Here is an 11,825-nt window from a genome sequence, read left to right as displayed (position 1 = left end):
ACCCAGGTGTCTGAGCAGGCTAGCAATGTCTCGCTAAGAAATTGGACGGTTCCCAAACTAATTGCGGAATTAAATCGTCGGGGGATTCGTCACCCGACCTCCGTCAGGAAGGCTGAACTACAGGGTGGGCCATTTATATGGATACACCTTAATAAAATGGGAATGGTTGGTGATATTTACTTCCTGTTTGTGGCACATTAGTATATGTGAGGGGGGAAACTTTTCAAGATGGGTGATGTGCTAGCATTTATCCTGCGGTGTTGCTATCAGTGTGTGAAGAGTGGGAGAAGAGGGTTGCATTGACAATCCAACACAATGGGCAGCACATTGAACACATTTTATAAGTGGTCAGAAACTTGTAAATAACTCATGAAAGAATAAAGTTACGTTAAAACCAAGCACACCATTGTTTTTCTTGTGAAATTCCCAATAAGTTTGATGTGTCACATGACTCTCTTCCTATTGAAAAAACAAAAGTTGGATTCAAAATGGCCGACTTCAAAATGGCCACCATGGTCACCACCCATCTTGAAAAGTTTCCCCCCTCACATATACTAATGTGCCACAAACAGGAAGTTAATATCACCAACCATTCCCATTTTATTAAGGTGTATCCATATAAATGGCCCACCCTGTATATAGACTGCTATTCACCGAGTCAACAGCTTCACCTGAGGCACAAGCGTCAATGTCCACCATCCAGCTCGCCCTGATGCAGTTGCATGCCGCAATAAAAAACATCACCACCATGGTGTCTGATATGCAGTCTAGGCTGCTTGCGATTGAAGCTCAGCCTTCCATGACCAGCCAACCAGGCCCACAATCGTCAGTTCCCTTCTCGTTGTCCATCACCAGGTAGGGCTTTAAGTACACCCGACATTGCGCCTTCTCAGTTTGTCCCTGAAAACATCAAGAAGGACATCTTGGCTGGGAGGGATGTCAATCTGGCCTCCATCCTCATTGCCACACATGATTCCCTTAAAAGTAAGACAATCGCCTGCAGCGACGTTTCCATCATCCTAAAATCTAAATATGCCCACCTCAATAAGAAGTTATCCATACCAGAGTTTGTCCTGGCTTTCAGCCTTTTAAGGGACATTATATGCTCTGCTCAGCCAGGGAGACACGAGGAATTAGACACGTATCTCTACAGGGTCACCGATCTGGGGCACAAATACGGTGGTTTCGCTTTCTACGATTATCATCGTTTCTTTTTCAGCGACAGCAGCTGCGGCCCTGGCTCAGTTCCAGTACATGACAAACTGGGCTGTTCTGGACATGGCGCTTTTTTGCCGTCACTTTGCAGGGATTAAGGCTCCAACCTATGCTTCCTGCCAATCCATTCTTCACTCCTCTGAATGGTGCCCTAACCCAGCTCCCATTCCCCATGACAGGCAAGAGCCAAGTTTGTAATAACTATAACATGGCCGTTTGCAATTATAACAAGTGTAGAGCTCTTCATATCTGCTCGTTATGCGAAAATCTCCTGTCAGCTCTCAGGGATCCTGATTCGGTCTATGCTCTGATCTCCTCCGAGTGTCATAAGGGTTTTTTAATTGGGCCTTTTTCCACAGTTCCCTTTGATTTCTGGAAAGTTAGCCCCATTGGAGTAGTGTAAAAAAAATTCTCAAATAGAAAACGTCTAATCTACGATTTTTCAGCTCCTCATGGTTCATGAATACCTAGCTTAAACTCCTTAATTCCCTCCGAAGAGTTTTCCATGCACTATTCTTCGGTAGGTGAAGCTATTCAGCTCATCCTTCGGGCAGGCACAGGGGCATGGAAACTGTTGCCACTTCAGGCACAGCTTTGGAAATTCTACGGGATCAAATGGAGGGATGTGTATTATTTCGCGAATTGGCTAACCTTCGGATCTAAAAGTAGTCCCTGGCTGTTTGATCAATTTGCCCAGGCACTACATTGGATTTTGGTCAACCATTGTGACTGTCCGATGGTCATTCATTATCTGGATGACTTCCTCCTGGTAGAAGAACCAGGTTGTAAACCGGAAAAGCTTGCAACTCTCCTGGCAACGTTTGCAGCGCTCAATGTCCCCGCCGCATCTGCACAAACGGAAGGGCCTTCAACCACGGTCACTTTTTTGGGTATAGTTCTGGATTCTGTCAGTATGGAAGCCAGACTTCCAGAAGAGAAATTGTCAAAGATCAAAGAGACCATCTCCAAGTCAGTGTCCTCCAACATAATCACCAACGTAGAGATCCAGTCCCTACTAGGTATGCTAAAATTTGCCATGTGGGTCATGCCTCAGGGCAGGGCCTTCATTTCCAGATTGCTCCAGCTACTTCCCGCAGCTCCCGAACAGGATTTTCCCATCCATTTGGATTTCCAGGCCATTTCTGACCTTGCAATGTGGAAGGTGTTCCTATCTGAGTGGAGTGGTGCTTCCATGTTCGTTCCTCATTGGAGCCCCGCATCACCCACGTTTTTTTCTGACGCAGCCACCTCAGGTGGGTTTGCAGCGATTTTCGGCAAACAATGGTTTGCGAGTCTGTGGCCACCAGAAATATCTTTGGCCAGAGAAGCTCTGAAATCTTCTCCCCTGTTGGAAATGTATCCAATAGTAGCAGCTGCCCAAGTCTGCGTTAGGCACTGGGCTAACTCCCCAGTAGCCTTTATCACTGACAACCAGTCAGTAGTCAAGATACTTGAGAAGTGCAGATCAAAATCCCTCCAAATCAAGTCTGTCCTTCGCAAGTTGGTTTGGCTCTCTATGCATTTCAATTTTCATTTTTTCTGCAGTCACATCCAGGGCTCTAAGAACCTTGCGGCTGATGCCCTGTCACGTTTTAATTTCCCAGCTTTTTTCAGGTTATGCCAGATGCAGACCGCATAGGAGTGACTCCGCCTGTCTTTCGCTCCCTGATAATGGATTAAACTCGCACATTGCCTCTGCCAAATCCCTCATTCGCAAGTCTTTATTCACAAATACTGCCAGGAACTACAAAACCGGCTGGAACGTTTTCAATAAATTCTCGCGCTTGCATCCCAGGGACGGCACCGACGATACAATGTACATGACGGCTTTCCTAGCCTACTGCCATACGAAGCTCAAACTGTCCTATAACACCATTAGGTTGTATTTAGCAGGGGTCCAGCATTTTTTCATGCTTAAAAGTTCCGATTACAGATCAATCTTCACTTCCCAGGCGATCAAAGCAACCCTCAGGGGCATTCAAAAGAGTGGTAAAGAGTCTACCTCAACCAGACAGCCAGTTTCAGGAGACCTGTTTAGGAAGCTATCCAGCTCTTTAGGGCCCTATCCTTTTGGGCCCTATTTTAGCAACGTCATTAAAGCTGCCATGTTTCTTAGCTTTTACGGTTTTCTCAGGCCCGGAGAACTCACCAGCTCCTCACGCAAGAATAGAGGCTTAACTAAAGGCCAACTAGAGTGGCACGAGGGTTGCTTCATCCTATCACTGACATCCACCAAAATTTCCCAAACCGGACCCCCGGTAGCGATCAGATAATACCAGACTTTCAACGACTGGTGCCAGGTTCAGGTGTTAAACAAACTTTTACTAGTTCTAGGTGATGCTCCATCGGATAGTCCTTTGCTTCCATTCAATAATCATTATCTCACCTCATCCAAATTCATCTTACATATCCGTACTTTAACTTCCGGCCTAGGTTTTGACCAGAGTCTTATTTCAGGACATTCTTTTCGCATTGGAGCAGCTTCCTCAGCCTCTCGTCACGGAGTACCTGGACATATAATCAAGAAGATGGGTAGGTGGCATTCCTCTTGCTTTGTTCGCTACATCCCTAACACTCACACCGAGATCTCCAATGCTTTCCCTAATCTAGCATTTTGAAACACATTTGTAAAATAAAAAAATATATAATACAGGGAGTGCAGAATTATTAGGCAAATGAGTATTTTGACCACATCATCCTCTTTATGCATGTTGTCTTACTCCAAGCTGTATAGGCTCGAAAGCCTACTACCAATTAAGCATATTAGGTGATGTGCATCTCTGTAATGAGAAGGGGTGTGGTCTAATGACATCAACACCCTATATTAGGTGTGCATAATTATTAGGCAACTTCCTTTCCTTTGGCAAAATGGGTCAAAAGAAATACTTGACAGGCTCAGAAAAGTCAAAAATAGTGAGATATCTTGCAGAGGGATGCAGCACTCTTAAAATTGCAAAGCTTCTGAAGCGTGATCATCGAACAATCAAGCGTTTCATTCAAAATAGTTAACAGGGTCGCAAGAAGCGTGTGGAAAAACCAAGGCGCAAAATAACTGCCCATGAACTGAGAAAAGTCAAGCGTGCAGCTGCCAAGATGCCACTTGCCACCAGTTTGGCCATATTTCAGAGCTGCAACATCACTGGAGTGCCCAAAAGCACAAGGTGTGCAATACTCAGAGACATGGCCAAGGTAAGAAAGGCTGAAAGACGACCACCACTGAACAAGACACAGAAGCTGAAACATCAAGACTGGGCCAAGAAATATCTCAAGACTGATTTTTCTAAGGTTTTATGGACTGATGAAATGAGAGTGAGTCTTGATGGGCCAGATGGATGGGCCCGTGGCTGGATTGGTAAAGGGCAGAGAGCTCCAGTCCGACTCAGACGCCAGCAAGGTGGAGGTGGAGTACTGGTTTGGGGTGGTATCATCAAAGATGAGCTTGTGGGGCCTTTTCGGGTTGAGGATGGAGTCAAGCTCAACTCCCAGTCCTACTGCCAGTTTCTGGAAGACACCTTCTTCAAGCAGTGGTACAGGAAGAAGTCTGCATCCTTCAAGAAAAACATGATTTTCATGCAGGACAATGCTCCATCACACGCGTCCAAGTACTCCACAGCGTGGCTGGCAAGAAAGGGTATAAAATAAGAAAATCTAATGACATGGCCTCCTTGTTCACCTCATCTGAACCCCATTGAGAACCTGTGGTCCATCATCAAATGTGAGATTTACAAGGAGGGAAAACAGTACACCTCTCTGAACAGTGTCTGGGAGGCTGTGGTTGCTGCTGCACGCAATGTTGATGGTGAACAGATCAAAACACTGACAGAATCCATGGATGGCAGGCTTTTGAGTGTCCTTGCAAAGAAAGGTGGCTATATTGGTCACTGATTTGTTTTTGTTTTGTTTTTGAATGTCAGAAATGTATATTTGTGAATGTTGAGATGTTATATTGGTTTCACTGGTAACAATAAATAATTGAAATGGGTATATATTTGTTTTTTGTTAAGTTGCCTAATAATTATGCACAGTAATAGTCACACACAGATATCCCCCTAAAATAGCTAAAACTAAAAACAAACTAAAAACTACTTCCAAAAATATTCAGCTTTGATATTAATGAGTTTTTTGGGTTCATTGAGAACATGGTTGTTGTTCAATAATAAAATTAATCCTCAAAAATACAACTTGCCTAATAATTTTGCACTCCCTGTATATATAAAAATATGTCCTATGGTTGCACTTTTTGCCCCCTTAGAGGCCTACCTACGCTCATGGCTAAGGGCACACCACTAGACATTTATATAGTTAGTTCTGGCCATTCAGGTAAGCTGGTTTCCACCCTTCAGGTCAGGTCGGTATCTCCGCAGCCATGACCACAAATCCAGCAGGCTGAGAATCTCAGCCTGCATTTGTGGGAGGAGCGTGGGGCTCTATAAACTCCCCAGAGTGCCTTCACCTCGCACATGCACTTCCGGTGCCCCTCCCTCCCTTCTTTCAGCATCTCACCTAGGTTATGACCGCTTATAGGCCCACCCACGCTCATGGCTAAGGGCACACCACTAGCCATTTATATAGTTAGTTCTGGCCATTCAGGTAAGCTGGTTTCCACCCTTCAGGTCAGGTCGGTATCTCCGCAGCCATGACCACAAAGTTATTTGTACCCCAAAATGGTGAATGGGCAACCATATAGACAAATTTACTATTGTGATTGTGCCTAGACTTTGTGATAAGTTTGGTGCCGCCTTAAACTATCTAGGTTTTAGTCGGGATTGGTAAATCTGACCCATAGATTTTCTTGAGACAATGGCCTTTACATCTTGGTCGCCATTTGCATAGTTACCAACACTGCATTTGATAAATTTGGGGCATTTAAGCCTGGCTTTGGGAACAACCCCAAACCCACCCAGGAAGACCCACTTATGACCACAGCCATGTACGGTTCTGGACAGTCCAAATTTGTCGGGATTGGCTCTGGATATTAGTGACAGTCCATACAAATTGTGTTGGCAACTATGCCTTTGGCTCTGGATTGTTGCTTCTTAATCTACTGAATTCTCTTTCATTTCTTGCCACTAATAAATATAACTAGACTTCATATGGTTTCATCAGTGTTGGTTTAAAGGGCTTTCTGATAAAAATGAAAAATTAATTATAGGTGTTTTGAAAAATATATAAAAAAAATCACCTTTTGAGTTGTTCTAGTGTTGCAGCTCCATCTCTGCCATTTCTAGTCCCCACCAGACCAGAAGTGATGACATTACATTCCTATTCACATGTCTGCTGCAGCCAATCACTGTGGCGATGATTGCAAGAATGGGATAGTTGTTTTGTTTTTTTTCTACTTTTTTCAATTTACTACACTGCCCATGAAGTGCCCATATTGTTGTTTGCAGCATCCAAGGGGGTTAAACAGAAGGTATTAAAGAAAATATTTTACAGTCAGCACCTAATGCATGTGTCGGTACCATCCACTGGATGTACTATTGTACGTGCACCGCAATTAGAACATAATGGGGTGTCTATTTGCAGGAAGGGGATAATAAATACTCATAACTGAACATACGTATATGGACATTAAACACATGCTATACTCAAAGCTAGAGAAATTTGATTTGCACCATAGGCGAATTTCCTTGCACTTCGTGGTAACGAATCACATTTTTTCCTAAAATGGCTGCTGCACGTGTGAGGACATAGAGAAAGGAACTCTGGGAAGGTGGGATCACCCTTAATGCCATGCATGCAGCCAATCAGCAGCCAGCCAGCCCTGTAATGTCACAGCCCTATAAATAGCGGCAGCCATCTTAGATTCTGCCATTTACCAGTATACTTAGTGCAGGGAGAGACGTCTGCAGGCGCTAGGGACAATGTTAGGAAATACTTGATTGTGGTGAGAAAACTATTTATAAGTGCAGCGAAAGGATAGGGAGTAATCGTTCCACAGCATTTGTGTAGTTCAGTAGTGGAGCTTGGCTGGGTAATAGGAACAATCCTATTACACCTTGCTTAACTGACTGGGGATCCAAATTGCCATTATACAGCTCTGTCATTCCAGCAAACCGTTCTTGTTATTGGGGTGCAAGTGCTGTTTGATACAGTCATTAAAGATTTGATTGTGGTAAAAAAATAATTTATAAGTGCAGGCAAATGATAGGGAGGCACCACAGCATTTTTGTAGAACAGGGTTCAGTAGGGGAGGTTACTGACTGGGTAATAGGAACAATCCTGTTATCCCTTGCTGCACTGATTGGGGATCCAAAATGCCATTATTCAGCTCTGTAATTCCAGCAAACCATTCTTGTTATTGGTGTGCAAGTGGTGTTTGATACAGCCATTAACAGGGTTTATTACAAGGAAATATTTCTACAGTACATCTTATTTGCCCTTGTGCGGTGCAGTGATATACTCTAAAGCCCAGTTTGCCATGTATAAGTGGTGAAATAAAAATATATTCGCCTTCTAACGTTGCACTTATCTGTTGAAAAGCCTTTTGTCTAGTGTAAAAATAGAAAAAAATTAGGGCCTAATTGCCATTCAGCTGTGCAGTGATATATTTTACAGCCCCTTTTGCCGTGTATTAGTGGCGAAATAAAAATATATTCGGTGTGCAGCGTTGCACTTATCTGTTGAAAAGCCTTTTGTGTTGTGTAAAAATAGAAAAAATTAGGGCACAATTGCCCTTATGCGGTGGTGCAGTGATATATTCTACCGCCCTGTTTGCTGTTTTTTAGTGGAGACATAAAAATATATTCGCCGTCCAGCATTGCACTTACTGTATCTGTTGAAAAGCCTGTTGTGTTGTGTAAAAGTAGAAAAAAATTAGGGTCTAATTGCCATTCAGCAGTGCAGAGTTATATTTTACATCCCTGTTTGCCATATATTAGTGGCGAAATAAAAATATATTCGCCGTCCAGGATTGCACTCATATGTTGAAAAGCCTTTTGTGTAGTGTAAAAATAGAAAAAAATTAGGGCCTAATTGCTGTTCAGCAGTGCAGTGATATATTTTACAGCCCTGTTTACTGTTTATTAGTGGCGAAATAAAATTGTGACTGTACACTTTATTCTGTATAAATTGAATTCCATTATCCTTTTATTGGTGAATTTTTTTTATTTCAACCATGCTTTCTTAGGGAAAATTGATGGGTGATTGTAGACATCCTTTTGAGGTATGGACCGAATTACGTAGTGGTGAAATTGTTTATGTGAAACAGGTTTTTTGGGGGGGAAATTGATTGGTGATTGTAGACATTCTTCTGTATGAACCGAATATCATTATCCTTTCATTGGTGAAATTTTTTATTTCAACCATGTTTTCTTCGGGAAAATTGATGGGTGATTGTAGACCTCTTTTTGCGGTATGGACCGAATTACGTAGTGGTGAAATTTTTTATGTGAAACAGGCTTTTTTAAGAAAATTGATGGGTGATTGGAAACTTTCTTCTGTATGAACCGAATTCCTTTATCCCTTCATTTGGGAAATTTTTTATTTCAACCATGTTTTCTTTGGGAAAATTGATGGGTGATTGTAGACCTTCTTTTGTGGTATGGGCCGAATTACAACATCGTGGGTCCAGCAGTAAATATAACGAAGACACTGATGACAACACACCAGCAGACTTTGCTTTTACCATCTATTCACAATTAAATCAAGCAGCTTCAGTAAGTTGAAAACATTCATGTGCTTTTATCTGCTCCGTCTGCATTCGATATCCAGAGCACATAAGACATGACAGGAGTGCCTCTACTTTGGAGTCCAAGTCCAATTTCTTAAGATCAGGAGTTCCATCAGAATTGTGCGTAACAGTTTTGCTCCCTGTGCAAAGCCATAACAAAAGGACTCCGTGTGACACTGGTTTTCTTTGGAAAAATGTATAGGTGATTGTACACCTCCTTTTGCGGTATGGACCAAACTACTTAGTGGTGAAATTTTTAATGTGACACTGGCTTTTTTTCAGAAAATGTATGGATGATTATACACCTTTTGCAGTATGGGCCGAATTACGTAGTGGTGAAATTTGTTATGTGAAACTGGCTTTTGTTGGGAAAATTAATGGGTGACTGTACACATCCTTTTGCTGTATGGACCGAATTACACAGTGGTGAAATTTTAAATTTCAAAGCAAACTCCGCTGCTCTGTATCTCTTGTGAAGTCAATGTCTCCAACTATGCCCCTCGTGCGATTTACACCAATTACATTATTTTCATGTAGAGATCCAAGAATTATGTTGGATGCAGGTAGTGTATGCAAGCCATGTGCAACTCCTCTTATCACTCTCACGCTGTTCTGCACCTGGTTTGCCTGGGCGAACAGAGTCACACAGGGGAGGAACTAATCCATGTCCTTCAGCAAGAAATAGAATCCTGGCTTTCTCCGCGACAACTGAAAATCGGAACCATTGTGACCGACAACGGGTAGAACGTGGTGTCGGCGCTGAGTCAAGGAGGGCTGAGCCATGCGCCCTGCATGGCACACGTGTACAATCTGGTTGTCAAGCGGTTGCTGACATCTTCCACCCATCTGCAAGACATCTTAAAAATGGCCATGAAACTTAGCATGTACTTCAGCCACTCGTACACTGCAAAGCACACCCTCCTTGGCCTGCAGTGGCAGAATGGCATCCCCCAACATAGGCTGATATGTGACGTTTCCACCGTTGGATTTCCACCCCCCATATATTGGACCGACTATACGAACAGAGAAAGGCCATCAGCGATTTCTTGATGATCCAAGCGGACAGAAGTAGTCCCCTGTGTAACTTTGATGTCAGCCAGTGGCAGCTCATGCGTGACACCTGCTGTTTGCTCAGGCCCTTAGGGGAGGCCACGTTATTTGTCAGTCGCCAGGACTACGGGATGAATAATGTCATTCCACTGCTTCATGTCCTGGAACAGATGCTGCTAAATCTGGCTGGGCCAGGGACTGGAGACGTGGCGCCTAGAAAGATGGCGGCAGAGTTTGATACATTTGTCTGTCAATATCTCTGTTTACAGTCATTTATCACAAGGATATGCAAACACCAACCGATGGGGTGTTAACCCCCAGAAGTAGGTCATCAGCATGAAGGAGCAGTCGTTTTCACAGCTCAAGCTATCCTCCCAGAAGCTTGACCTCTGCAGATCGACGGTCTGCATTGTGAAGCTTGTCTAAAAGAAAAATCCTGCAGTGCACCCCCTTAGAGGAAACTCTTGATCCGGCAGAGGCTGCTTTGCTCCTTCAAAAACAAAGGACTCTGTACAGTGTGACAATGATGTATAATTTCTCATACACCAGACTGAAAGAGTATTCCAGGCACCTGTCCTCCCACATAGATGCAGAGAAGCAGAAGGATCTTGCCATTGAAGGGGGCTCAGACCCAAACCTAAAAGCTAAATTTTCCTGTTTACCTGGACTCAAAGGAAAGGACAGAGATCCACTGGCTGTGCTCATACACATTTCATCAAAGCCTCCACTCACCAAGGCAAGCACAGAGGACCGGATTGTGTGAACAGGTTGGTTATGCGGGATGTACACAGGTGACGACCTATTGGAGGTGTTACCAAAGACATATACTTGCCTCCTGCTTTTCCTGTATAACATCTCCGAGGCACTCACGGCTATCGTAGGGACGTGGTTCCAAAGAAATTTTGACTGTTGTTTCGGTAAGCTGGTGATCAGTTCTCAGGACCTTACGTGGCTAGCAGCAATGTGGTTCGGATCAGTGTCGGCCACAGAGCTTGTTTTCTCTGTGCCCATCGAACCTTGCATGGTCATTTCTTATGCCATCCACGCAGAGGACTTCAAGACTTTATGGAATGATATTCATCAATTAAAGGACGAGGTCACGGAGGAAGTGGACAATTTATTCCAATGTCTTTACTCGTAATTCTTCAGACACTTTAGAATCCACTTATCAGCAACCCAGCTCATCAAGGTGATGGCATCTGTGGCATCAGCGCATTGTGAAGGAAAAGTAAGGTTCCTCAGTAAGGACTGCCTAATCCGAGTGCTGGGATTCATCACAAAGCTGGCCATCAATAACATCCAGTATTGAACACATGGACGACTCTTATTTCGGACCTTGTCCACAATGTTCGGGATCCCCGTGATGTCTTACATGTCTTAGACATGATCCCTGCAGTGCTTACTACATGTTATACCACTTCTTACCGTTCTGTTACAGCGGCTGTGAGACCTGCACATATTAAGGATTATTTATGAAGATTTTCGGCTGTTGCCTGTACCGACCAGTTACATTCCAGCTGTGATTGTGTAACCTGCACTGTAGGAATGAGCTGGAGTCGGCGTGTTTGCTGGACTGTCCTCCAGTTATCAGCCATAACCCCATACATTTCATTATCAATATGCATTACCATGGTGGTCACCCCGACACTGGTCGTTAATCCATTCTTGTTGATGAAGCACTTTTTTTTTTCAATTTCTCTTTTGGTTTTGCCTATTTTGTGTTGTATTTTATGTGTGTTAAATTAATGTCCTGTTTGTTAATAGTGTTGAGCACGAATATTCGAATAGCAAATTTTTATCGCAAATATCGCCACTTCAAGAATTTGCTAATATTTAGAATATAGTGTTATATATTCGTTATATAGAATATTCGGCATTTTTTTCCATT

The 11,825-nt window shown here is 43.3% G+C and overlaps 1 pseudogene; it reads left to right on the top strand.

Annotated features, from left to right (window-relative positions):
- Positions 1-10,223: 10,223 nt before the first annotated feature.
- On the top strand, positions 10,224-11,246 carry LOC120991347 (annotated as a pseudogene).
- The last annotated feature ends 579 nt before the right edge of the window (positions 11,247-11,825 follow it).

The sequence above is a fragment of the Bufo bufo genome, chromosome 2, assembly GCF_905171765.1.
Source record: "Bufo bufo chromosome 2, aBufBuf1.1, whole genome shotgun sequence".
Lineage (NCBI taxonomy): Eukaryota > Metazoa > Chordata > Amphibia > Anura > Bufonidae > Bufo > Bufo bufo.
Note: the sequence above shows the minus strand (reverse complement) of the source record. Positions and strands in the feature narration are given on the sequence as shown.